The sequence below is a fragment of the Xenia sp. Carnegie-2017 genome, unplaced genomic scaffold (genome assembly GCF_021976095.1).
Source record: "Xenia sp. Carnegie-2017 unplaced genomic scaffold, XeniaSp_v1 HiC_scaffold_24, whole genome shotgun sequence".
Taxonomy (NCBI): domain Eukaryota; kingdom Metazoa; phylum Cnidaria; class Anthozoa; order Malacalcyonacea; family Xeniidae; genus Xenia; species Xenia sp. Carnegie-2017.
This window is the reverse complement of record NW_025813487.1, coordinates 6,968,026-6,993,612: the sequence shown is the minus strand read 5'-3', so window position 1 is coordinate 6,993,612 and position 25,587 is coordinate 6,968,026. Positions and strand designations below refer to the sequence as shown.

General features: G+C 35.7%; 1 protein-coding gene and 2 long non-coding RNA genes across 5 annotated transcripts in view; all 3 read left to right on the top strand.

Moving 5' to 3' along the window:
• Positions 1 to 1,016: 1,016 nt before the first annotated feature.
• Positions 1,017 to 2,821, top strand: LOC124451313. Its single transcript, XR_006950401.1, has 2 exons — positions 1,017 to 1,163; positions 2,228 to 2,821. It is a non-coding gene; the product is annotated as an uncharacterized LOC124451313 (long non-coding RNA).
• Positions 2,822 to 10,918: 8,097 nt separating this feature from the next.
• Positions 10,919 to 25,587, top strand: part of LOC124451472 — a 48,126-nt gene continuing 33,457 nt past the window's right edge. The window contains exons 1-2 of one of the 2 annotated variants that reach the window (XR_006950481.1): positions 10,919 to 10,943; positions 11,178 to 11,248. This is a non-coding gene — a long non-coding RNA (uncharacterized LOC124451472). Of the gene's footprint in view, positions 10,944 to 11,033; positions 11,099 to 11,177; positions 11,249 to 25,587 lie in introns of those variants that run through there. The other variant, XR_006950480.1, reaches the window with a different exon arrangement.
• Positions 12,349 to 25,587, top strand: part of LOC124451455 — a 100,159-nt gene continuing 86,920 nt past the window's right edge. Inside the window, exons 1-3 of one of the 2 annotated variants that reach the window (XM_047002068.1) lie at positions 12,349 to 12,637; positions 13,936 to 14,007; positions 19,165 to 19,406. The gene's annotated coding sequence lies outside the window, so the exon portion shown is untranslated. Of the gene's footprint in view, positions 12,638 to 13,885; positions 14,008 to 19,164; positions 19,407 to 25,587 lie in introns of both variants that reach the window. The other variant, XM_047002069.1, reaches the window with a different exon arrangement.

Genomic DNA, 25,587 nt, shown 5'->3' with positions numbered 1-25,587 from the left:
TGTTTAGTGCATGTGGTGTAAAGTGTGCAGGGATAGGGTGTATTGTGTACAGGGTGTATTGTGCACAAGGTGTATTGTGTACAGGGTGTGTTGTGTACAGGGTGTATTGTGTACAGGGTGTATTGTGTACAGGGTGTATTGTGTACGAGGTGTATTGTGTACAGGGTGTATAATGTACAGGGTGTATCAAAGATCTTTAGAAATTGACATATTGTGATATTCTCAATTGCTACGACTAGGCTCGGCACACTACTGCATAAAGTATTGTTAGCTACGTGCATATACTTGCGCAAAAGCTTTTCTGATCCTGGGAATTTGACACAAGTTCTAACAACAAAACATGTGCTGAAATGTATCACAGAGTTTAGCATCGTCATCAGGTCTTGAAATTTCACGATAGGTTAGTTTCTAAATGTCGTCTTTGATACACCCTGTAGCTAGCCCGTTCATATAAACGTGCCTGCTATACTGTATATTTTGTCCACTAGAGTTCGGTCGGCCTTCGCCGACGTGCAGTTGTACTACTTAGTGACATACGTACAATGGTATCATCGTTAGTATGTTAAACCTTCAAAATGCGTTTGGCATGACGATTTATTTATGTAACAATGATTTGAAAATAACAAATCAGCTTAAATAGTTACATTTCGTTTATTATCATGTGGCAATAACGTCAAATTTATCTCTGTAAAATACAAAGTACTTTCAATTAGACCTATCCATCTTGTTGTTATTCTAATTAAATAAACCCGATCTATATATAAGTTAAAACTTACCTTTTTCCTTATATAAAGCTTCTCTTTAGTGGCGCATGAAATCGAATTGATATTCGTGCAGCGGGATGAATTTAAATTTAAACCTCAAACTTTTTACGCAAGTGCGGGAACCAATGGTGCGAATGATTGGTTGAAGTAAAAAAAGTATTGTTTGCGCTATTTACGTTTAACTTTCTCCCGAGTCCCCCCGACAGACTTATTCCGCGCGTACAATCATTGTACAAACGATTTGCCCGTTTGTTTATGAGTGTTTGGAAATAGATGTGTGCGAGCAAAAATAGAATAAAAAATGTAAGTAAGTGACCACTAAAGATGCAATTTCAAACAAACCGAGAACCGTAAAGACATTGCGATAAATGTTTACAACACAGTATGAAATATACAGAGGTGAGTTAAATTTATTGATGATTTAGTATCGTGGATTTTGAACTAAACCGAAATTTTCTATTTTTTATGAATTATGATGTATAGTGAAATGTCCGAAAGGCAGCACATTTTTTTTCTTCATTTTATTTTATATTTTTAAATGTCATTGCCGCATTCGTTCAAGCCCGGTTTCCATATAATTTTCTCGATCGTCAATCGTCTGAAAGCGTGTAAGGGCGATTAGAGCGTTTTTATGGAAACATATTCAAGACTATCGAAACGAACAAGGCCATCAAAGCGATTACAATTGTCAAGATGGAACTCTGTTCTATCTAGACGATTAAAACGACTGCTTGCAATATCGTCCCTACACGCTTTCAGACGACAGACGATCGAGACGATTATATGGAAACGGGTTTTATGTGTTAAATTAGACTACACACCAATGACCTAAGAATGTAACAGTAACAATAGCATCAACCTCTGTTTGGTTTAATACTATGATGTTTTCAAGTCATACTTTAAGACTTAAGATACTTTTACTATTCCCAAGATATTGACTTATAATTATATATTGACTAATATAATTACTATATAATTATATATATATTGACTTATAATTATAACTAATCTTGCATTCTGAATTACCAAGGAACATGGCATTATTTGCGTCTTCACAAAACACTGTTACAATTTTACCTTATCATGTGCATTAAGCAAATTATATATTTCAAGTCAATACATTGAATCATAGTGCACTTTTTATCTTTTAATAGCATAGTAGGGTAATCAAAATGTCATAAAAGTTTAAGTTTGTTTTGAAGCTAAATTAGTGAATGTTTCAATCTAGATGGCTTTCTATCAATGTTATCAACTATAGATTGCCTTGATTTTTGTGAGAGAAATTTAAGCAAAGGGCTTCCTTCCCTCAAATACCAATTTGAACCCTTTACTATGCCTAACTTGCATCTTAATATACGTAAATGATACATTTGAATTACAGAGTTTTGTTTTACCAAGCTTGGAGTATTACAGGAATTTGTTACTTTGTTTTATATCTTCCTAATCTCTCTACATTTCTTCAGATAGCTTCAACCAACTTCTCCAAGAAGCTAGACCTTACCTTTGTTTGAAAATTCATTTGTGGCTATAGTTGAAACTTGTATTAAAGATGAAGCTAGTGGTGGGGTGAATCAACATGAGAATCTCCATTCGACAAATATAATTACCCAAAGTTGTCGCATCCTTGAGGAAACTATAGAAGCAAGGTTTGCCTATAAACAGTGCATTTTTTGGTGTCATTGATTAAGGGGTGTTTTTTATTTCACATCAACTGCATCACAACTTTGACAATTTGACTATCTTCTGTTTTGATAGGTGAAATTATAACCTGCCTTATTTTTACAACAATATTCTACCAATTCACACTTTTCCACAATTATGAAACACTTAATTTATACATTGCAGATTTTTTGCCTTAATTAAGTTATAAAATGGAACATTATTTTAAATATATGAACATGTCTGTTGTGGGTTTTCAACTCTTTGCTACCTGCTGTAGGAATCAAGATGCACAAAAAAGTCAACCTTTTTTTTATTAGTTTATTGTCATTATTCATACTGTATAATCCTTAATCACTATGGATTTCAAAAGAAATTAAATAACTAACATAGTAAAACATGTATACGGTATATAAATATTAGTGCCTCCCCCCCAATCATCAATCAATAACCGCAACGCAGCAAAATGTCCTCCCCAAAAAACATGTTTTCAGTCATGTTTTTTTTCTTACATAGTTTTTTTCTTAATAAAATTTTTTGCAACTTGATCCTACAGTTGTTGGGACATGTTTTTCAAACATAAAACAACTATTACACTAAACCAAGCATCAACACAAAGTAATGACAAAAATTCTATTAATACACTTCTAAAACGATTCTATACTTATCATAAGAAAAATCTTCTCGAGATGCCCCCCCCCCTCCCTCCCCCTTTCATAGCGTCGAAATCATTTAACGCCTCACTGAATTCCGGTTAGCCAGGCTCATATAAACAGCCCTTTAAGTGACTAATTTTCCGTTGTTAGCATTTCTTTAATTAACGTCGTGACTAAAATTTTTTATTGTGAATGGCTCCTTAGGAGCATGTCATCTATCAAAAAGACTTGCGTTCAAATCAACTTCAATGCGTTTAAAAAAAAGTCATTTGAATTTTCAGATTTTTTTACGTTTTAATGTCGTTATCCAAAGTAACGATGCATGATGTTGTAGGTTTAGATTCATGAGACGATATTAAATTTGGAAACTATACTTTAATTTTGTACAAATATTTATGAAATCTTACAATCTCATCTTGCTATGTTAAGGTTAGGAGAGGGTTTAAGGGTGTTTTGGTTGACGTCACCAACATCTTAATGCCGAAAACGATGATATTTGTGTTATTTAATTGGCTGAATAACTTAATTAATTAAGGATTTGTGTAATATCACAGAAAAATGGTCAATTATCTTTTGCATTTTACGTATATTAATGAAGGGAGAACATAGTTCTTTTGAAGTAAATGGTTTGAACCCGGGAGTATCGTTATATGTTTGTAAATGATGATCGTCCAGGTTAATAAAATCCTGAGAAGGACTGTTTTTGTTGTTGTTGACTGACGTTTCGACAACCTTAGCGGTAGTCATCTTCAGAGTCAAATGAGGAGTAAACGTCAGTTTCCTATAACGGGGAAACTGGCAGGAACTTAAACATAAGACTTACTGAGCACAAACGAGCTACTAAGAAACAAGACAAAACTAATCACATTGCCGAACATCACCGAATCACAAAGCACAACATTGACTGGGACTCGGCAAAATGCATTACATACAGTACTGACTATAGACAACGGCTTACATTAGAAAGTTGGTAAACCAACTTGGAACAAACCCCCCTGAACAGATCACAGCAATTACCAGCACCTTACAAACGACTTATTCACAATACAAACAAACGATCAACTAAAAACATTACACTTCAAACTAATTCACAATGACAATACACAATTGACACCCACACACTACAACTAAAAACGTCACACCTAAATCACACATCACAACTAAAAATAAAATATTTCACTTCACACTAATCCACAATGACAATACACATTTCCTGCACATTTCCTGTACACACAATACAATGACGTAAGAACCAGACAACAAATACGGCTAACCTGACGTTTACTCCTCATTTGACTCTGAAGATGACTACCGCTAAGGTTGTCGAAACGTCAGTCAACAACAACAAAAACAGTCCTTCTCAGGACTTTATTAACCTAGACGATCATCATTTACAAACATATAGTTCTTTTGTTTGGCAACAATACGTTTTGTTTTAAAAAATTAGATTTGATAGATATTCGGTAATTTGTTCAAGTACGAACAATGAATGTTAAACAATCATGTGGAACAAATACATATAATGACATGCTTAACACCATGCATAAAAATACTATTCACTTTAAGTGTTGCCTCAAGTAAATCACGATGCGTCGTGGAAAGCAGATGTTGTTCACATGAGATGGAACAAGACTATGCACATAGACGACAAGTAAAAAGATTTATGATTGTGCAAAGCAAAATAAAGGTGTTGCCTTCAAACCCTTTTGAAATGTTTTACCCACGTACTTGCTTCGGTATCATGTATAAAAATAAATCCCACGGCTGGAAACTAAATGTAAGTGACTACACTGACGATAAATGATTATTTGCTTCTTCATTTATCTCTATATTGTTCTTTTGAAAATCTCAATGTTTTTTTATTGATGCTATTTACTTTTGGTTTGTTTCTTCAATGTCACGTTAGTCGTTATTGAATAGATGCAATGATAAATGCACTAAATTTGTCGTCTGTCTCCAATGCACTATGTGGTTGAGCGCTAGAGGTGCAGTTTTTTCAGATTGTGGTGAAAAATTGCAATGAACGAGATCCATAATTGTCTTTTGCTCGAATTTCTTACAATATTTGTAGTACTCGAGAAAACTCAGGGCAAACAGAGCGCATTTAAACCCTCTCCTAACCTTAACCTAGCAAGATATGACTACAAGATGGACAAAATTAATGTCTAGTTTCTACATTAACTATCGTCTCTTGAATCCCAACCTACAACATCATATCCCGTTACTTTGCGTAACGACATATAAGCGCAAAAAAATCTGAAAATTCTGATCAATTATTTTCATTTAAAAGCACTGAAGCCTTCACTGAAGGATTACTTATTGTCTTTTTAAATGGATGACATGCTCCTAAGGAGACAATCACTATAAAAAATCTTTTTTATGACTTATATTAATGAAGTGTTAACAACGGTTTAGTCACTTTAATGTTAGAAAACAAGGTAAATTCTCTCTATTTTACTGTCTAGGGAAGTATGAGTTACTTGGAATAACAACTAGTCTTATTTGTTGGCTTTGTAATATGAAAACTTTCACTGTAAAATGCTTCTACCACGATGTTAAGTCTTTGATCGTTTGAAAGTTCTTGTTGCATCGTTCAATTTTCAAACTCAACTGACTAAAGCTATTTGTGCAATGTAGGTAAATGTTTTACCATTTGGATAATCAAACGGAAAACATATTGTAACTTGCTCATCCTCTATATATCTTATTCATATTTTCTTATATTGTAGATCCCACATGGATGGAGTTGTGAATATCCCTTTACCACCTGTGTCATTCACTGCAATTACTCTTACTAGAGTGTCATTACTCATGTGTCATGGTGATTCATGGCCAAGAATGTTCATTTGTAGTTTGGATTCTTTGTTGATGTCAGTTGTTTGTTCATATAATGATGATGGGCCCCATTGTTATATGAGCCCACTTAAAGGTGGTCAGCTGATATTCACAGAAGATGAACTCTGCACTAAGCATTCTTTGAGTGATGATATAAAAGGTGTATTGAAGTGATCCCTTTTCCTTTGCTTGAAGTTACCAATTGTAATCTATGGAAATAGCGATTCATGATCTCGGTAGCTACTTTATTGGTTAATGATGTTGGTAACTTCGTGTATGGAATGGTACAAACGTTTTGAATGGACATCGTATAACGGCATATGTACGTATGAACATTAACATTGGAGTGATTCGACTATAAAAATGGTCTATATTCTACGAAGATGGAAAACAAGCGAGTGGAAAAACACAATCCATGTCTTGTGGTTTGTAAGTTGAGTAGATAAGTGTTAAAATTAACTTCGATAAGAAACTGCATGAGATCGTTAAAAAGGATCCTGATGATCTATTTTTATAATTTGAACCATAATCATGAAAAACTCCCAAATTAAAAAGATTATCAATAAAAGATGTCACTTGCTGTAAGAAAATAGCTGGCTTTCACTTGCTACTTTTTCCTAATTTTATTTAACGTTTATAAGGAAAATTGCAATGCTGCAAGCAGGGTTCATCGAATTTCTAAGATAAAAACATTGCAACATATTTCAACGATATACACGCAAGAACTGCGCGGTGAAAAAAGGAAGAGACCTTCTAAGTCGCCTGGATCAGACTGACCAGGACAACGCTTCGAAATCAGGTATTAAAAATTTTGCTCTTTTCAGTTTAAATTCTTTTTTTGTTCATTCATTATGCTGACATTTATAACGTGTTTTTTATACAGTAGCTATGTCTGTGGGCCTACTAAATGTGCAATGAATGACGACCAAGTCAGACAGAAGCACCAAGAGACAAGCGTCCTTATTGAAAGATTTACACTTGCGACTTTTATTATGCATAATGTTTAGCAATATAACGCATTTTCAAATTCAACAGTTAAAAAACTCCGTAAAACTAAATTTTCACAATTGTTAAATTTCTGACTAAACACACGAGTGAAAGCCAGCTATAAATGAAGGTCTTAATGAAGCAAAGTAATAATTTTTAATAGAACAAATTCTAGTATACATCAAAAATGATTTTTATGCAAGTCATGACGTCACTTTGGTCATTTCATTTTTCATTGTTATTAAAGTCAGGTCGTACGCACTGAATATTTTTTCATATGATTTATGTATAGCTACTAATAGTTTTCATTTTTCTTCTATTTATTAAAATTTGTGTTAAGACTCTGCGCTTTTTCATTTTTTGTTCTCTACAAAAGTTTTCGTTTCTTTTGTTGGAACACAAAATATTTGCTGTGCCAATATGGTAGTCAGCGCACTTTTTTGTCTTTCTGAAAATTTAACGCTGTACGATCTGATTACGCTGCATGTTAAAGTAGATCATCGGGATCATTGAAAATAACAAAAATACGAGACATCTTAAAACTACAAAAATTAAAAGAAATTTTTCTAAATTTTGATCTTTTCTTTTATTGGAGGGTTTTTTACCGGATCCGCCGGTTTTCCCTTCCATATCGTTTTGTTTTGGAAAAAAACAGTGTCCACATTTGGGGCCAAGCAAAGCTTTTTGTCAGAACACTATTTATTGTAGCTATCACGAATATTCACGTTTCTTCTTCATTTCATGGCCTTTGGGTATATCTCCCAAAACACTGCGTTTATTAAATACATGGCTTACATTTTCAGAAAATAGGTACGCAATGCGTACATGTTTTTAGCCTACAAGTATATAGCTACTGATTGGAGTAGATTTAATCAACATAGTTAAAATAAAATTATATATTTAATATTATTCATGTCAAACTTTTTCAAGATTTGAAAATGCTTTTTAGTTATATGACCAAGTAATTTCCTAACTCTGGAATCCGATACAATACTTCCAAGCAATTGCAGCTGCTGGAATGCGATACTGCAATCGTTGAAGCTCGAAGGTGCATAATTTCAGAATATCTCAAACATTTACTTGTTTTACGATAAAAAAGGCTACACCGAAGAAAGCCATTCAAATACTTGATGCACAAAATGACAACAATCACCAGATACACCACTTAACCTAATTCATTAAGTCTCTTGGAAGTAACGTCATTGCATTTCTTCAGTTCGCTATTGGAGCCAGTTTCCTTCTGCCAAAAAATGAAGTGGAAGATCACATTCACTGACTTAAATGGTTCAGCCCGTCGGCCTGTTGTGCATACTTGTGGTCCTTTACTTGAAGTTCCAAGCACCTATCAGTGCTAAATGAAGTAGTGGAAGATTCTTCATCCATTCTTCGCGAGAAACGTTCATGGACGTTCGATATTGTCTAGTGAGCACGTTAAAGTCATATCTACACATCTAAGGCCCCGTTTACACTATACCGGATTGCTATCGTAGCAGGTTGAATATTCTTTATATCAAAAGGCAGTGAAATTGTTCAACGTCAGAAACACAATCAAATGGACTAAATCTATCAGCTTAGTAAGCTTTTACTCCGAGCAGTTACCCCTTTAAAGCAAATGAAGATGTCGTGATCAGCGAATCCGGTATCATGTCAACGCAGCCTAAATATTCCAATATTATATTTGTTGTTTGTGTATATACTGTTGAAACAATTATTTCACCAACTGATTGATTCATTATTTGTAGTATGTGGAAACTATAAATATCTGCTTTAGATAGCTTTCAGTCTGGGTTTTTTTTTGCAACAACCATGTAGTATTTTGTCATCACTTCGTTAACAGTATTATAACGTATAAAAGTGCTTGTAGTTTTGTTTTAATAATTCCTACTAAATTCGTATTGTATTGCTTCTTCGATCTTGTGAATGTAAGCTCGGAGTATTAAGTCCCTAGCAATTATGATGTAAACTATTTGTGTTCGTGTAGTTTCTCTTGTAATCGTGCACTTTTGCTTTTAATCGTGTACTTCTATTTGTGTTCGTGTATAGTGCTTATGGTCATCCTTATCGCGGTAGCTTGATTGCAATTTTTCTTGACCGCACGACTAACATCTGTATCAAACACATTATGTAGAAGCGATATCTATAGTGTAAAGCTTCAAAATATAAGAGAAAAAGTCTAAGATTTTGGAATATTATTTCACGTGAATGTGTTGCTATGGGAAGCTAATGAAATTTGCATAATTTTACTTGATTAACTTGTGAACATGTCCTATTTCTTATTGCGAGATCATCTTTATATCTATCATAAATGAAATTTCGCTCTATAAATTGTCTACGAATTTTCTAAGAATTAATACGTCATTGTCAATGAATAAGAACGTTTCAATGTTGTGAGTTTCGTGTTGTGATTGTGTTTTCATGCAGAGAACTACCTATGATATATAGTGAAGGTCCTTTATCACTGGTGATGCAAAAACGCAAAATGATTTGACAAAAACGTGCAATCAAGCAATCACAAAACCATGTAATCTGATCGTGAAAACGCAGAAAATAGCGTTTACGACCTTTCTTTTGTCAATTTTTAATTTTTCCCGGGGGATCGTGTCCAGCGTGAGATTGTGTCTCAAGCCTGCATCTGCCCCAATGAAAGCCTATAAAACAATGGAAGTCTATAGTTTTTCGTGTCTTGCTGGGTGAATCTTTTGTTGAAAAAAAGGTAAAACTGTCATTTTTTCCAGGGGAAGTTGACTTTATAATTTATTCTGTGACTTCTTATAAAGTAAAAGATCATCAAATATTTGAACACATAATACTACCTTTTATCTATTTAATATTATATTCATATTATTTTGAAACAAATCGTAATTAATTCATTCTGTTACATTCAGACACAAATACATGTCATACAAACACGACGAAGCTGTGTCGTCATTAATATTTACACAATAAAAGCTCATGATTGTATTAATAATATTTTACAAAAAAGTGACGTACACACTACTAAAATTTATGTCCCCTGGGGTACAAATCTCAGTGGTGGCGAGGGCAGCTGCTTCCCCATTTTTTGTAAAATCGCTGATTTTGTCGGAAATTTGAAAACAACTGAATGTTCTGAAATTCATAAAAATAATGGTGGAGCAGTGAAGAGTGAATAATTCCATTTGGCAATTCATGCATAAACCTGATTATTTTTAATATATTTTCTTTATATGTGCTGTTAGTTGCCAGAAAGCTATGACTGCCTCCATCGATTCTAATATTCAGATTAAAACCCCCCAAAAATTGTCGAAAAATTTCGACGCTTTGAGCCCCTCCTGCCTCCAAAAAATGAATTTCAAAAACTGTTGGGAAACATCACACTTCACATGGCGTCTTTTCATTCCCTAATCTACTATTTTCAATGTCAAAAATGTGGACGAAAACAAAACCATGTTCATCGCCAGTCTCCTGTACGGGCAATGCCATATTTGTTTCGTAAATCTCGTCGGTAGATGGAGTGATTGGTGACTCCGAATAGATCTCAGTAAACTCATCGCCAGTGATGTTGGTCAAGTCATTATCATCTGGGTTCACATATGATGAGTGGGACTGGGGTTGAGTGGACTCAAAAAGAGGCAACTCGTCTTCCTCAAGTCAATTCTCGTCTTCCTATTGTCAATAAAAAACCCTCAAAATTTCTACTTTCTGCACAACCTTTGATGGCTACACTACTAGACCACCATAAATTATAGACCCTTACATTGTCTTACATCACTTCCCCAGCACTCCTCCCCCAAAAAAGTTTTTAGCACCACCCCTGTAAAGAATATGAAAATTTTTCCTTAGAGATGTCAAACTGAAATGTATTTTCTAAACATGTAGCATGGTCTATGTAAGTCTGAAATTAATAGGGGAAAGTAAGCATAGATGAACTCATTATTTTGGAGGGCTCCCTGACAGCCCCCCCCCCCTCGTCTGGCTTAGCCGCTCCTTAAATTACATGTTTCACTTGTAAATAAATCTACTTTATTCATATTTTTAGGTGTTTTCAAACATTTTCAGAGAGGTTAGTCAACATTAATGATCATTTCATATCTCAAGTTATTATGCTGCGACTAGGATTTGTAGTTAATGAAAAAATGTTCTAAACAAGATTAAAAAATATTATTGTGGTGCAGAATCTTGAAGTTGTCTATTCTTTGGTGCATTAAAGCAATTGCTGTTTGTAATTTTATGCAAATTCAGATGAAAACATAACTGTTAGCTTGTGATCATTTGTTCAAATTATTTCTCATTTCAGGACTTAAGTCGAAGTTGAGTGGACTAAAACCGATTAAAACTCACTGACAATTGTAATCATGGCTTTACTTGGTTAGTGCTCATTGCATATCGCTCAAAAATTATAAAGTGCAATATTAAGTTACTCAAAATGCTTAAATTCAACCTTCGTGCACTTGACCACAATTTTTGCATGAGATAACTTTGGTTTGAAAATTTTTCTTTTGGTGTGGTTTCTCTTTTAAAATTTGTGGTAGCCACCATCTGCAGGAAAGCATTTGGGAACATGATGTTTGCCTTAAAATGTTACCTTAGAGAGCATTTCATTGCATATCAGCATTTCAATCAAGCTTGAGTTGCCAAGCATATCTACCATGCTTCTAAATCATTTGATAGTATCTATGAAACAATATTTACCATCCACACCACCTTGAACATGAGAATGTAGAAATCTATTCTATTAATTTCATCAACTGTAGCACCAACTTTCAAATCAAGAAGCCCTAGTACCTCTGGTCTGTGGCAAACCATGAGGTTAAAAAATGACTATACCTTTTCTTTTGTTATAGGAACTGTATTGCATGAGTTATTAGCAGAAAATAAACATCGAAAAACTTCGCTCTTTTCACATGCAACCATCAACTGATAAAGAATATTCTAATACGTACCATAGTGTACATTTCGCGAACTAGAGTACGGAGATTGCTGGCGTGCGGTTGTACTATTAACGTAGCGACGTATAAATGTACCTTCGTTAGAATGTTAGTGTAATAAATCACCAAAATGCGTTTTCTTCGAAGAAAATGCGATAGTAACAATGTTTTGAAAATAACAAATCAGCTTATTTACCAACATTCTGTTTATAATCATGTAGCGTTAATTGCAAATTTATTGGTGTGAAATAGAACGTACTTTCATAGAAGTGCGCATTTTGTGTAATTCTGTTGAATTCCGATTTTACCTTCCGAAGAATCCGAACTTTTTGATTTTCTTTCCTAGACTCGGATAATTCTCTTTGTTGAAACGCGTAGGTGGCTGTAGGTATTGTTTGAACGCGAAAATTTCCCGCCGCTCTTTGATTGGGTGATTTCGTTGATACCAATCGTAGATGTAAATATGAGGGCTCTGGTAAATATACCTGTGATTGGTCGATATCAGCTTAAGCCAAAAACATTTGCAACATATCATCCCCCCTCCCCTCCCCTCCCCCCTTACAAAGCAAGAGTCTTGGTGCTCATGCCAGCGGAAGTAGTCGTTTCAATACGTGATTTAACATTTTTTCCTTAATCTTGTGTTTTTGTCATCGTTTATGGGGTTGTTTGGTTGTATGAGTTATGAAAAATTATATGTGTGTATGAAATTTATGAAATGAAAGAGAAAAGAAATCGTCAGAATGTGCTCACGAGCGATGCAATTTTCAAACATCGCATGCTTCATGATTCCGTAAACACATCGTCATTAATGTCTGTAAAACGTACAGTGGTAAGTAAAGTTTTTTAATGATTTATAATATAGATTTTGAACAAAATTGTCTGGCGAGTGCATTTTATTTTATATTTGGTCATAAATGAAACAGTAATTTTGAACATTTTATGAATTATGCTGTAGAATGTTGTCATTGTTATTGGGGTTTAGTTGAGAAGGACCTAAAAGGCAACACATTTGTTTTTTATTCATTTTATTTTAAATTTTAATTTATCATTGCTGCATTCGTTTATGTGTTAAATGAGACAACACATCTGTGAATATAATGGTAGCAAAATATTTAAACAAAAGCAACAACCTCAGTTTGGATTTAATCAAATTAATGTCCAATACAATTATATTTTTCAAAACTGTGAAATACTTTGAGACTTATTATAAAGTTACCAGTCACACAACATCTCTTACTAATCTTGCATTCTGAAATATCTGTTGAAACATGGCATTTTTTGCTTCTTCACAAAACACTGTATGTGTTGGTTTTATAAATTGTTATGTGTATGTATGTATGATCTCAAAAGCAACAAATTAATTATGGATTTAAAATAAACGACAAAATTTGTTATTATAAACTTGTTTGGACTTTCCAGTCTACTGAAGTTGACTTAATATAAGTTGATACTTATAATAAAAAAGTTGTCCTTTATTTTAAATGCCTAATTGTTATATGTGTTGGGTTTTTAATTCAACCGACCATTTAGTACATTTTTGAACAATGAAAAATCAAATTTGAAACTTGGAAAAGTTGACCATGTCTACTTAATGTAGGTGGACTGTTCAGTAAAGGACACTTAAATAGTATTTATGTTTTGAATTTTTGGGACATTACCACACAATTACCAAAAATAACCACTGTATGTATGCTCTAAACAGATGTTTTCAAACAAGTCACTTTCTTACATAATTCATTCATATTTAAATTGTTATGCATCAAGATCGTTCAGTTGTAGGGAAAAATGTTTCAGTTCCTAAGTCCCTGATATAAAACAACTATATTACAATAAACCAAGCACCCACAAAGTAATAAAAAAAATTTCATTTAAGATAATTCATATAAGAAAGACTGCCAAAAATAAATCCAGTGCCACATCTTCCTTTATGGTATGCCAAAAGTACAAATTATTATTCCCAATTTGCTATTTATTGCTCTAACTAGTAAATCAAATGAATACAATATTTGTCACATAATCACTGTCTTGAGAAATTACATTTTTATTGTCTTTCACATGTATAAATATTGTTTTTTAGCACATGTTTCTCTTTCTGGAAACTCTTTAAGACAAAATTTTTTACTCAAGAATTTTAAAATGAAACGAATGAACTAAAGACTGCTGAATCTTATGGCAAAGACAGTGAATATTCTGAAGATGGTATGTAAAAATAACAAATTTGTAAGAAATTTATAATGTACAAACTGACGAGTGGCGAACTTTTGACTTTTTCTAAAGAAATGAGTTCTACAAAATCAACATAACCCATTGATAGATGTCTTGAAAGCAGACTGGGATTTCTTCTCTGTAGAGCAGAGCATGTGCTCAATACTGCCAACAGTTACAAGAGATACTATGTAGCTATGTACAAGCTTAAACCGTTAGTTACTTACATATGACCAACAGTGAGATATTAATTATCGTGCTAATTTCACGTTCTTTGCAAAGTTTTCATGTAGCTAATATTTTTCATTGTATATTTAGCACACCTATCTAAAATTCACAGAAAACGTATGTAGTTCTGGGTATGTGGTTATTAAGCAAAAACATGTTTAGATCACAACTTAAGTTCACACGTATGCAATATAAATTCTTTCATGACATGGTGCATGTTGAACCTTTATCTTTGAAAAATGTTGCTTAAAAAAGAGTGTCGCTATTTGTTGGCAACGTTAAAATTTAACTATAACGAATTTGCAATAAAAGTAAAATAATCACTCATATATTGATATATACTATTATTCCCATTTTAACTTAGGAAGAATTAGTATAAGAATTCCTTATCGACGATGTAAGTTTTCTTTCAACGAAAAATGGTTCTTTATTCAATATTTGTAGAGTGATTTACTGTAATCCAAGAAAAAAAAAGTATTTTAAAAGAACTTTCTCCATTACAGCTTTATCATGTCTCCTGCCATTAATGAGATAACCACTATAAAACAAGGACAGATTTACTGAGGAGGGGTACAGGGTGTGGTACGCAAACTTTAGATTTAACTTCCAAAGATAAATTGCACACCCCTGTCGGAAACATTTTAACTCTCTCAATTTTTAGCAAAAAAAATTAGTAGTACAGTTGAACTGAGTTTTTCTGGGTAATGTTTCAACTTTCTTTAATATCTTTGGTGGCTGCATTACCAGACCTCCCCTAAAATCTACACTTTTATTGTCGTCACTTCTTTACAAATTGACTATTAAATTAGCACTTTTATATTCCAGTATTTTCTTGCTTCTAGCTTTTACTCTGAAATAAAAAATTTCTCTACTGAAGTCTTATGCTGCTGTATATTGTGGAATAATTCTTGTGAAACCAAAAATTCTTTTATCAAATTGACTAATTTTCGTCAATTATTAAAAGAAACAAGGTAAACTAGCGTGAGTTTATACACACGATATTTAATCATATAGTATTTCTAGTCACGCAGAGATCATATGACATTCTTTCTGACATCAATACTTGTCTTGAATGAATATGAGTTGACCATTATTGCTCTTTCGGTATGGGCAACAAGGGCAGCGTCGTCGGCAAATAGGAGGTCTCGGATCATCTGCTCATGGGTCTTTGTATGGGATTGCAGCCTCCTGAGGTTGAACAGGCTGCCATCAAGGCGATAGCGAATGTAGACAGCATCGTCATCGTCAAGGTCTTCTGTGGCTTGCCTAAGCATCATGCTGAAGAAGATGCTGAACATAGTCGGAGCCAAGACACAACCCTGTTTCACGCCGTTGACGATGGGGAAGGGTTCTGAGAGGGTGCTGTTCAACCTGACTTGGCCGCTCTGGTCTTAAGGCAGCTCGATGATCATAATGAGGAACTTTGGGGGGCAGCCAAGGCGCTCCATAATGAGCCAAAGTCCCTTCCTGCTCACTGTGTCCAAGGCCTTCGTCAAGTCCACAAACGTTACATAGAGTCCTTTGTTCTGTTCCCAGCACTTCTCTTGGAGTTGCCTGAGGACGAAGACCATATCTGTAGTACCCTGTTTGCTCTGAAGCCACACTGGTTTTCTGGGAGGTGGTCTTCTGCGATGGTAGGTATTAGCCTATTCAGGAGCACACGAGCAAGGATTTTTCCTGCGATCGAAAGCAGAGTGATCCCCGGTAGTTGGAGCAGACTGACTTTTCCCCCTTGTTTTTGTACAAGGTAACGATGACTGCATCACGGAGGTCTCTTGGAAGCTTTCCTTGTTCCCAACAACAGACGAGGAATTCGTGGAGCTTTCTGTGTAACACTGGGCCTCCATCTTTCCAGATCTCTGGTGGGATGCCATCAACTCCTTCTGCCTTGCCACTTTTAATCTTGTCTATGGCTTTTGTGAGTTCTTTCATAGAGTGTGGTTCGTCCAATTCCACTATAACTGGGAGCTGAGGGATGCGGAGGGTTGCTGAGTCCTGAATGACTCGATCAGCGCTGAAAAGGGCGTGGAAGTGCTCACACCAGCGACTCGGGATAGACGCCCTGTCCATGAGGAGCGCCTCGCCGTCCGCACTGCGCAAAGGACGCTGGGCGTTGTGCGTAGGGCCGTACACTGCCTTAAGGGATTCGTAGAAACCTCTGTAGTCACCAGCGTCTGCGCATTGCTGAGTTCATTCTGCGAGGTTGATCCACCACTCGTTCTTAATCTCTCGAAGCTTGCGCTGGAGGTTGCTGCAAGTGTAACGGAAGGCAGCTTTCCTCACGGGACGGGACGGGTGAGCCTGGTGGGCTGATCTCTTCTAAGCCAGCAATTCCGTGATCTCCTTGTTGTGTTCGTCAAACCAGTTTTTGTTCTTTTTAGTGGTGAACCCCAGGACTTCTTCTGATGTCTGCAGTATGGCTCTTTTCAAATGAAGCCAAAGTGATTCAGGTGAAGGATCTACTGAGCAGCCTTCGTTTTCAAGCTTGAACTGCAAGCACGTCTGGAAGTCAACTCTCACTACAGCTCATTGTAGCCTACTGAGCTTGAACATTTTCTTTGGGGGCCCTCCCTTTCTTGGTTTAGGTTTGAAGTGAAGTCTGAGTTTGCAGCGCACGAGGCGATGGTCAGTGTGACATTCTGCGCTGGGCATCACTCTGGTGTGTAAGACGTCTTGGAAGTCTCGTTGGCGCACTAGAACGTAGTCGATAAGGTGCCAGTGTTTGGACCGAGGATGCATCCAGGTTGTTTTCAGACTGCTCTTTTGTTGGAAGATGGTGTTGGTGACGACAAGTTGCTGCTCCATGCAAAACTCCAGCAGCAAGCGCCCGTTGTCGTCGCAGTTACCAACGCCATGTCTACCAAGCACTCCTTTCCAGGCAACAACGTCTTGTCCCACTCTGGCGTTGAAGTCGCCAAGGATTATCACCTTATCGTCTACGGAGGTGTTTCGAAGAACTCTGCGAAGCTCTGAGTAGAACTTGTGTTTTTCTGCAGGCACAGCTTGAAGAGTTGGGGCATACACGCTGAAGAGCGTGGCATACTTTTTGTTCTTCAGAGAGAGGCGCATGGACATGATGCGGTCAGAATGACCAGTTGGCAGGTTTTCCAACTTGGAAGCGATGGAGGTTGTAACCATGAAGCCGACGCCTGCGAGACGCCTTTCTGTTGCAGGTTTTCCTGACCAGAAGAGGGTATATCCGGCGCCATGCTCCTGAAGGCTGCCTTCTTCGGGGAAGCGAACTTCGCTGAGGGCAGTAATGTCGACATCTAGCCTGGACAGTTCATGTGCAATCAAAGCAGAGCGACGTTCAAGTCTGTTGCTGTCAGCTTTGTCAAGCATGGTTCTGATGTTCCAACATGCCAGTTTCAGTGCTTTTGCACCCATACCGGTGGGTGCATACCTTCCTTTCTTTGTTGTTGTTCGACGACCACTAGTAAAGATGCCCGTTGACCACGGCAAGCCAACTGGGGGATGAGAGATGAGCTTTGGTTAGGCCACCTTTTCTAGGCCCCTCTCCTTGTGGAGCAAGCAGTGCTGTCCCTAAAAAGGGCTGCTTGGTCGTTCGGGGTGCTGCCGAGTGATGTTGCCATCTCGGGTCAACGTCAGACGACCATTATCCCGAACCGCCTGCATGCAGGATTGAGACTGCGGCTTCCAGTGACATCTTTCACCTGCCGGTTTCGCCCCTCTCCCATCGCTACAGGGCTTGGTAGAGTTGAAGGCGTCGCATACGTGAACGTATCTTCGAGCCTGCGCAGATAAATTTTAAAGTGAAGTGCAGTGTGCGCAGTACTGGCCCCACCCTTTACACCCGGGTTCATCTGTCATGGCCTAGCGAGCTGGGACGGTGACAGCGAGATCCACGGGTCGTAGGTTTTACATCAGACTGTCCTTGTCCTAGCCTCTGGCTCAAAAACCTACCTCGGAGGCACGAGGACATAATGGCCGTTGAGCTCGTCGTGGAGCCCTTCCGCCCTCGCCGGTGACCACAGAGAAGCTCGTTGCATTTTGCCGAAACTGAAGCCGATTTGACTATCAGAACCGCCAGTGTTAGCACTCTAGTAGCTCATCCGCCCAGCCGTGACCCTGGCAAGGGAGGCAAAGGGTATACTAGCACTTGCCTAAGGTGCACACCCAAGGCTAGTGGGGAGAAGGAGGCACCTTACGGCTCCATTCTAGACCGGCTCCAAGCAAAGTCTAGCCACTGGCTAATAATCTAAAACTTAACTACACAAAGGTGGCGGGGTGGCATGAGTTTTAATAAATCCTATGCGAGAAAAAACAATTTGTCGTCATTCGCATGTATTTTATGAGTCTGTTTTCTTTTTTCGGTTCTCGTAACTCGTTAATCAAATTGTTAAATAATCCAAGTCGATAACGTCGTTTATTAATTGGGTGAATCTAGTATCGTCCTTTGATTGTCTTGCTAAATGCTTGCTTTCAACTTCAGAAGGAGTAGCTTCTTGCCAGAGGAAGACATCTTTTCTTTTTTTGCTTGTTTCGTTACTGCAACGGCTACTACAAAGACACATTAAGCAATAATGCCGTTTTCGTTTTAGCCGATCTTTGTAAACATGCTTGCAATTTTACGTCGTGTCTGGCATGTATTTCATGCACGAATTTTTGTTTTGTTTTCGTTTTCGTGATTATAGACGATAGTGTGGCCTAGGCTTAAGTCTATGTAATTAGACTAAGAAGTCTTGAGTCAAGACGAAACGTCGCTTGCTTTTTTAAAGAAATACTTAAAAAATCAAATGCCCGATGGCTTTCTCAAACACGATCTTTTGGGATCTTATCTTTATATTTAGAATTCGATTCACACCTGGCACCTCACTGGCAACATTGAAATTTTATAAATTCTTATTAATTGTTGTCCACTCATATTTACGATGTATTTGACATGTTTGACGTATTTTTTAGTTGCAACCGATTGTTGAAATTCATATTCCATTGGAATCCTACAGTGGCAGTACGGCCCTACGAACGAACGATTTTTCTCTGAATCGAGATATCAATATTTGTCTCTGAATCGGTAAATATCAATATGCTGCCCTGTTGAAGTGCTAGAAATCGTACGGAGGTAATGGTTACCCCATAGGATTGGAGAAAATTGAAAAAACAACACAGTTGAGAGAACGTTGCTAAATCGACCAACGTACAAGGTACGCAAAAACCTTTGGTGGAAATAAGTAGTTTGACTTCCAATGATTTATCTAATGTCAAATTTTCACATGTTTGTAGATGTAGATCGTCCAGGTTAGTAGAATCATGAGAAGGACTGTTTTTGTTGTTGTTGACTGACGTTTAGACTTCCTTAGCAGTATTCATCTTTAAAGTCAAGTTGACTTTCTCAGGACTCTACTAACAATGACGATCTACATCTAAAAATATGTAACGATACGCCTGGGTTCAAACCATTTACGTTATTACAGTTAAATTTTCGTAAATCATAATCGTTGTTAGAATAAAAAATTTGTATCCAAGAAACTAATTTAAAGTAGCTTGCGCCAAAAATGACACCAGTAGGTTGCAATTGGAACACATAAGGTTAAAATATGACATATGTTGTTCAAACAAATAAAGTTTCAGGAAATTTGGACGATTCTTACGCGAACGTTCATTTTCCGAATCGTGATTAATTTGTGTTTTTCCGTTTATATGACATTTTACATAAATCATCATCAATTTTTCTGTTTATAATGATTCAGGTTTTTTGGAAACTGAAATTTATACATAATTGAAGAGAGCTATAAAAAGGTATTGAAAAATGAAAACAAAATAATCCATGATTTAGAAGCTAAATGTTCGTGTACGCTTTTGCCGAATTCCCTAAAACTTCATTTTCTTGAACAAAATCTGACACATTTTAATCCTATGTCTTTCAATTGCATTTAGCTTTGTCATTTTTGTGCGGGGATTGGTGGGGGGAGGTGTGTTATTCATATATTTAATTGTGCCTGACAGATTTTTTTGAAAGCGAGTTTTTTAATTTTTTAAAGTGCCTATGAAACGAAAATTTTGTTATCTGACTAATACTTTTATTGAAGAGATATTTTAAAATGACAATGGACATTCTAAACCAGTTTATGCACATCACATAGTCATGTACTTATTCAATTTATTTCAGTAATTTTAAGTATAATGTGCTACATATATATGTAGCAGGACACTTTATTTGCAAAGATGAGCATTTATACACATTCCTCCTTCACCCATACACATTCATCCTTCACCATTACAAAATACACAGGTAGTTCAAAATCAAACATTTTATGTTGAGAATTATACATTAAAATGATCTAACTGCTAACCAAGCAACAGGATAAGTAAACTAAACCATTTTTCAAAAGGAATGATATCTGAATCATGTGGGATATTCACGATGAATCCTTAAAGTAAACGAGACTTACTTGTATGTTGATGTTTGATTGGAAGTCTGCTAGTCATCAGACAGGAACGAAGGAGTCACATGAAAAGCACGCTGATCAGTTTTTCAACGAGAGCAGTAGCAGAAATTAAGGAGTCGAAGGAGTTACGGGAGGGATGGGTAGTGCAGAGCATGTGACTCCTTCGTTCCTAACTGATGACTAGTAGAATTCCAATCAAACATTAACTTACAAGTAAGTCTCGTTTACTTTAAGGATTCTATAACGTCATCAGGCACGTCACTACGGAGTCACACGAGATTTCAAATTCTACGACTGCGAGATGGGAATTGATATGTTAGATTCAATGTCATCAATCAATTATGTATTATAGAGAGGACTCAGCTCGAGAAAGTATTAATAAAGTACGACACTTTTGGTGTATTTAACAGAACCTCATAGAAGTTAACTTATGGTAAAATGAAAAAGAACATTTAACCACAGTTTAGAGAACATACAGTAGACCCACTCCATTAAATTTTTCGTGTCACGCATATCTTATTACGCATGTGATTACCATATTGGCAGCCAGTAAATTGCATTGTGTGACCAATAGGATTGACAATATGGCAAACGGCAGTCAGTAAACTAAGAGCTTGTTCACATAAACACGGTAACAGGGATTCTGCGAGGCGTAAAAAATTAAAAAGAATTAAAAAGAATTAAAGCTTTAAGTGCAAAATTAACAACCTTTTCTTAAGCGTCATAATTCATTTTAGTCGTAATTTTTAATTCAAGCTAAATTATTTGTCTTCATTTTAAAGGTTTTGTGATTTTCCAAAGTGTTATTACATAGAAATTGTTCAAATAAGATTTTTGTTGTGAAGTATTTAATCTTTTCCATTTGCCCAAATGTTTTAAAGCTTCGCTGAATCCCGGCTACCAGACTCATGTGAACAACCACTAATTAAAGATACAGCAGCCAGTTGCACGGCGAAGTGGCCCTACTGTATATTCCTATACTGTGATTTAACTGACTCGAAGTTTTCATTTTTTGAAATCGTAAATGATCTCCGTGTGTGTTTTTTCCATTACTTGTACCACTAGTCTTTTGAATTTGCCTACTGAGACACAAGTACAATGTGTTTATAGAGTGAAATTAAAAGTTGCGCTCATATCTGCCTTCGTATGAAACATTAAAAATTACATTTATAATGTTTTGCTTATGACTGAAAATTGATCAATACATTGAATACACAGAGTACAGCTGACACAACACAGATGCTACAGTACCGCTTATAGCTACGCTCTTAAAGGTGGTCATTCCTCTTTCATGGGTTTTTTCATAATTTTTGCCAAAACAATTCTGATATAAACATGCAAAGCACATTTGAATGTACCTTGAAATTAATGCTAATCTTTATTTCTCAAATTTTTTGTCCTAATTTAAAAAAAGCTTGGTTAACATCTCACGAGTTTCAAGTAAATGAAAATGTTTTTGGGCCGCATTTATATAGGAGAGGAAATTCGAATATTGCTTGAACAGTCGTATATATTTTAAGATTCGCAATCTGAAAACAGTAAGTCGTCTACTGAAGAACTTAGAGAAGAATTCAATCAGGAAGCGACTATAAAATACTATTTTAGTTGTGGGTATGAGTACAATGAAATCCTTGGCTTTTTATCGAAGCACCACAGTTGTAACATGAGTTACAATACACTTGTCAGACGCTTGAAAGATTATGGTCTTCATTGTCGACATGTAAAAGATTCTCCCAACTTCGATAATACATTTCAGAGGGTGCAGACAAGAATAAGAGAATTAGTGGTCCAGAGAATTCCATGGGTTACAGAGCGGTATGGCATTGTCTGCAAATAGAAGGACTGAACCTTCCAAGAGCCATTGTCCAAGACTTGCTTAAAATAATGGATCCTGAAGGAACAGAACCTTTCCTGTCGGTCATATGGTAAATCTAGAAGAATTCAAGAGAATGTTGCTCGCATTGGGCAAGGGACATGCATTTGCAAAACCTTGAGTCTTTTTATGTGTGTATGAAATTAATATTTTTTTTACAATTAATCAAAAATATAAGTTTTAAAAATGTACATGTTTTTATTGGTTTGTTGAAAGAACTAATGCATGCAGCTGAAGATTTTTTTAAAATTCCTCAAAATGAGATAACATTTCAGAAAGACTAATTTTAACCGATTTGTATTAATTTAATGTTTTCTTAGAAATAAATACTAGTGGCTTCCACGCCTTATCTAGGAAAATGTTCGTTGGTCTTCCATAGAAATAACTCAAAAGTTTGTCTGTCTCAAATGAAATGTTATCGATGAAAAATTGTTCACTGCAAAGTATATATTTAAAGTTTGTAAAAGTCTTTCGCTGGCATTGTGTCTTTGAATAATCTATAGCACAAAATGCAATAACATGTTTAAGACTTATTTATTTTGAATAAATGTTCCAAAGTTCTGTGTTAACCAGAACAGTGTAAACAATGGTACATAGTCTTATGAGTTTGGCAGTTTTAGAAAGTGTTAAATGGAGCTAGTTAATATGATGAAACATAACTTCAATGTCGAAAGAATTGAGTTCCTAAAGTTCTGTGTTAACCAGGTAGTAGAGGTGATGGCTAACCATTAGCTTATTTGATTCTTTGCACAGCAAGCAACAATCATGGAAGCAAGCAATACAGTATACTTGAGTGAAGCTAATAATTTTTACATGGTGATAAAGAATAACCTATTAGGTTTCTGTTTATACACCTTAACTGACGATTCTATCAAAATCAACCACGCAGTCTTCTGTTCAAACTTTTAGCTTAAAATAAGATTTTTCCGCTAATGAAGTTGAAGTGAGACGTCAAGACGAAAGATAATGCAATTTAGCATTTAAGAACTCGTTTACGAATAAAATTTACATAATTTTATTACGACTAGGCTTGTTCCATTCTGCTCAAATTTACGCACGCTGTACCAGTGTACCAGATGACACTGAGGGCCAAAGTTTGTCGTTCTGGAAATCTTTGTTTGAACTGATTGCGTGTTTTTTGTAAGCTACCGGTTTCAAAAAACGTTTTCACAAGAAATGTGGCTTCTGCCATTCTTAATTGGAGCCACTGCGTTTGTAAAGCATACGATACAAGAAGTTAAATTTGGATTAGGTCTGCAGTGATGATTAGCATTTAAAAGCCTTATGGGAGTAAATTTGAAAGAAAAAAAATGGAATTCCCACTGGCAGAAAATTGTGATTTTTATGAACTTTATTTGTAAAGAAATACTCCTTCATTTCACTACTGAAAGATTCATACAACATGTCTTTTGAAAGGTAAATAAATAGACTTAACAAAGTAGCTCCAATAAAAGAGCCTTGGCATTTCAACTGTCAGAGGGAAGGTGAATTGAATTTCAAAAGAAATCAGTAGGGCACAGGTTAGCACTATTTTCCACCCAACAAACCGCCCTTTACTTCACACAATCGGAAATAAATTAAAGATGGCGGCTAATGAAAAAGAACCAAAAGCTAAAAGGAAACCATGCATGCACTGGTGCTAGGTCGTTTTGAGATGGCGAGTAATTTTATATTTTTATAATACAGTTTTTAATATCAACATATGAAAATATTTACAGATAAATGTTGCAGTATAAATTTTCATGCAACCACCTTAAGTTATAAACTTATAATCCAGGCTGGAAAATATGTCGTTTTTCGACGATTGTGTAAAATATTATATAAAATATTATATTGTGTAAAATATTAGATTGTGTAAAATATTATATTGTGTAAAATATTATATTTCAAAACAAAGGGCGGTTTGCTGGGTGGAAAATAGTGCTAACCTAGGGCACAACTGAACATATGAATATACATCCATCCACCCCCACCCCCACCCCCCAATTAACGTTCTAGTTACGACTTTGCCTGTTGTGATTCTCAAATAAGGCCAAATTTGTTGTTCGATTTTAAATGTTATGCGTATAGTTATGAAATCGGAATATTGTGAAAGTGCTGAAGAACATTCATCTGATGATAAGTATTGAATCTTTTCCACTTGCCAAAATCATTTTTAACGCTTTGCTGAATCCCGACTACCCGGGATCATGTAAACAGCCCCTAAATTTTCTCGTATATGTATACAAACTTTGAATATATGTGTGCAATTAGCCGGCAACTTTCAAATATGTCATTCTTTCTGATGTTGATTTTTAAATAAAACCGAAACATTGCAGCGTAATTGTCTGTTTTATAGCTTTGTGGTAACATTATGAGTTACACTAGGTTACACTATTTGAGGTTACAAGATGCCCTTTTACGGATTATGCTTATTTTTAACTTTTTGGTTCCAATTAGTTTTATATGTCTCCTTCGACAATTTTATCATATACATAGTTGTCCAAACTCTTAGGCTCCATATTCAAGTCATTTATGTCTTAAGAGTTGCAGTAGCTAGGACCAACATATTTAGTGTTTGTATTCGATAGAAAAGGCACAGGTTTTAACCACACTAACTTTTTCGTCCTCTCTTAGCTTATGGACAGACCTTTTGTGTTCACTATTCAATAAAAACACAATTCAATTATCAAAATTTTCATTTTGTGGCAACTTATTAAGTGCCATAGGCACGTTTATTGCTGTGGAGGTTTCAAATTGACGTACGTTTCTAAGGAGGAAAAAAAATGTTTCCGCTCGGTGTACTTTGCAAGATTTGCAGATGTTCAATTAAGAAATAAAAGATGTTTATTGTGGAAATATTAAAACCAAGGAGACCTTTGGGAGTAATCGAAAGCAGATCAGGGCAAAACATCTTTATATTTCTTTTATAGAATAACAATAATGTAATAAAGAGAAATTCAAAGCAAAGGTTTTAATATTTCCTCTAAAATGTATTCATGATTGATTAGCAAATACTCTTTGATTGATTTAATTGATGATGCTCCGCTATCAACCAATCAACGCAGTCGTTTAATTGCTTTT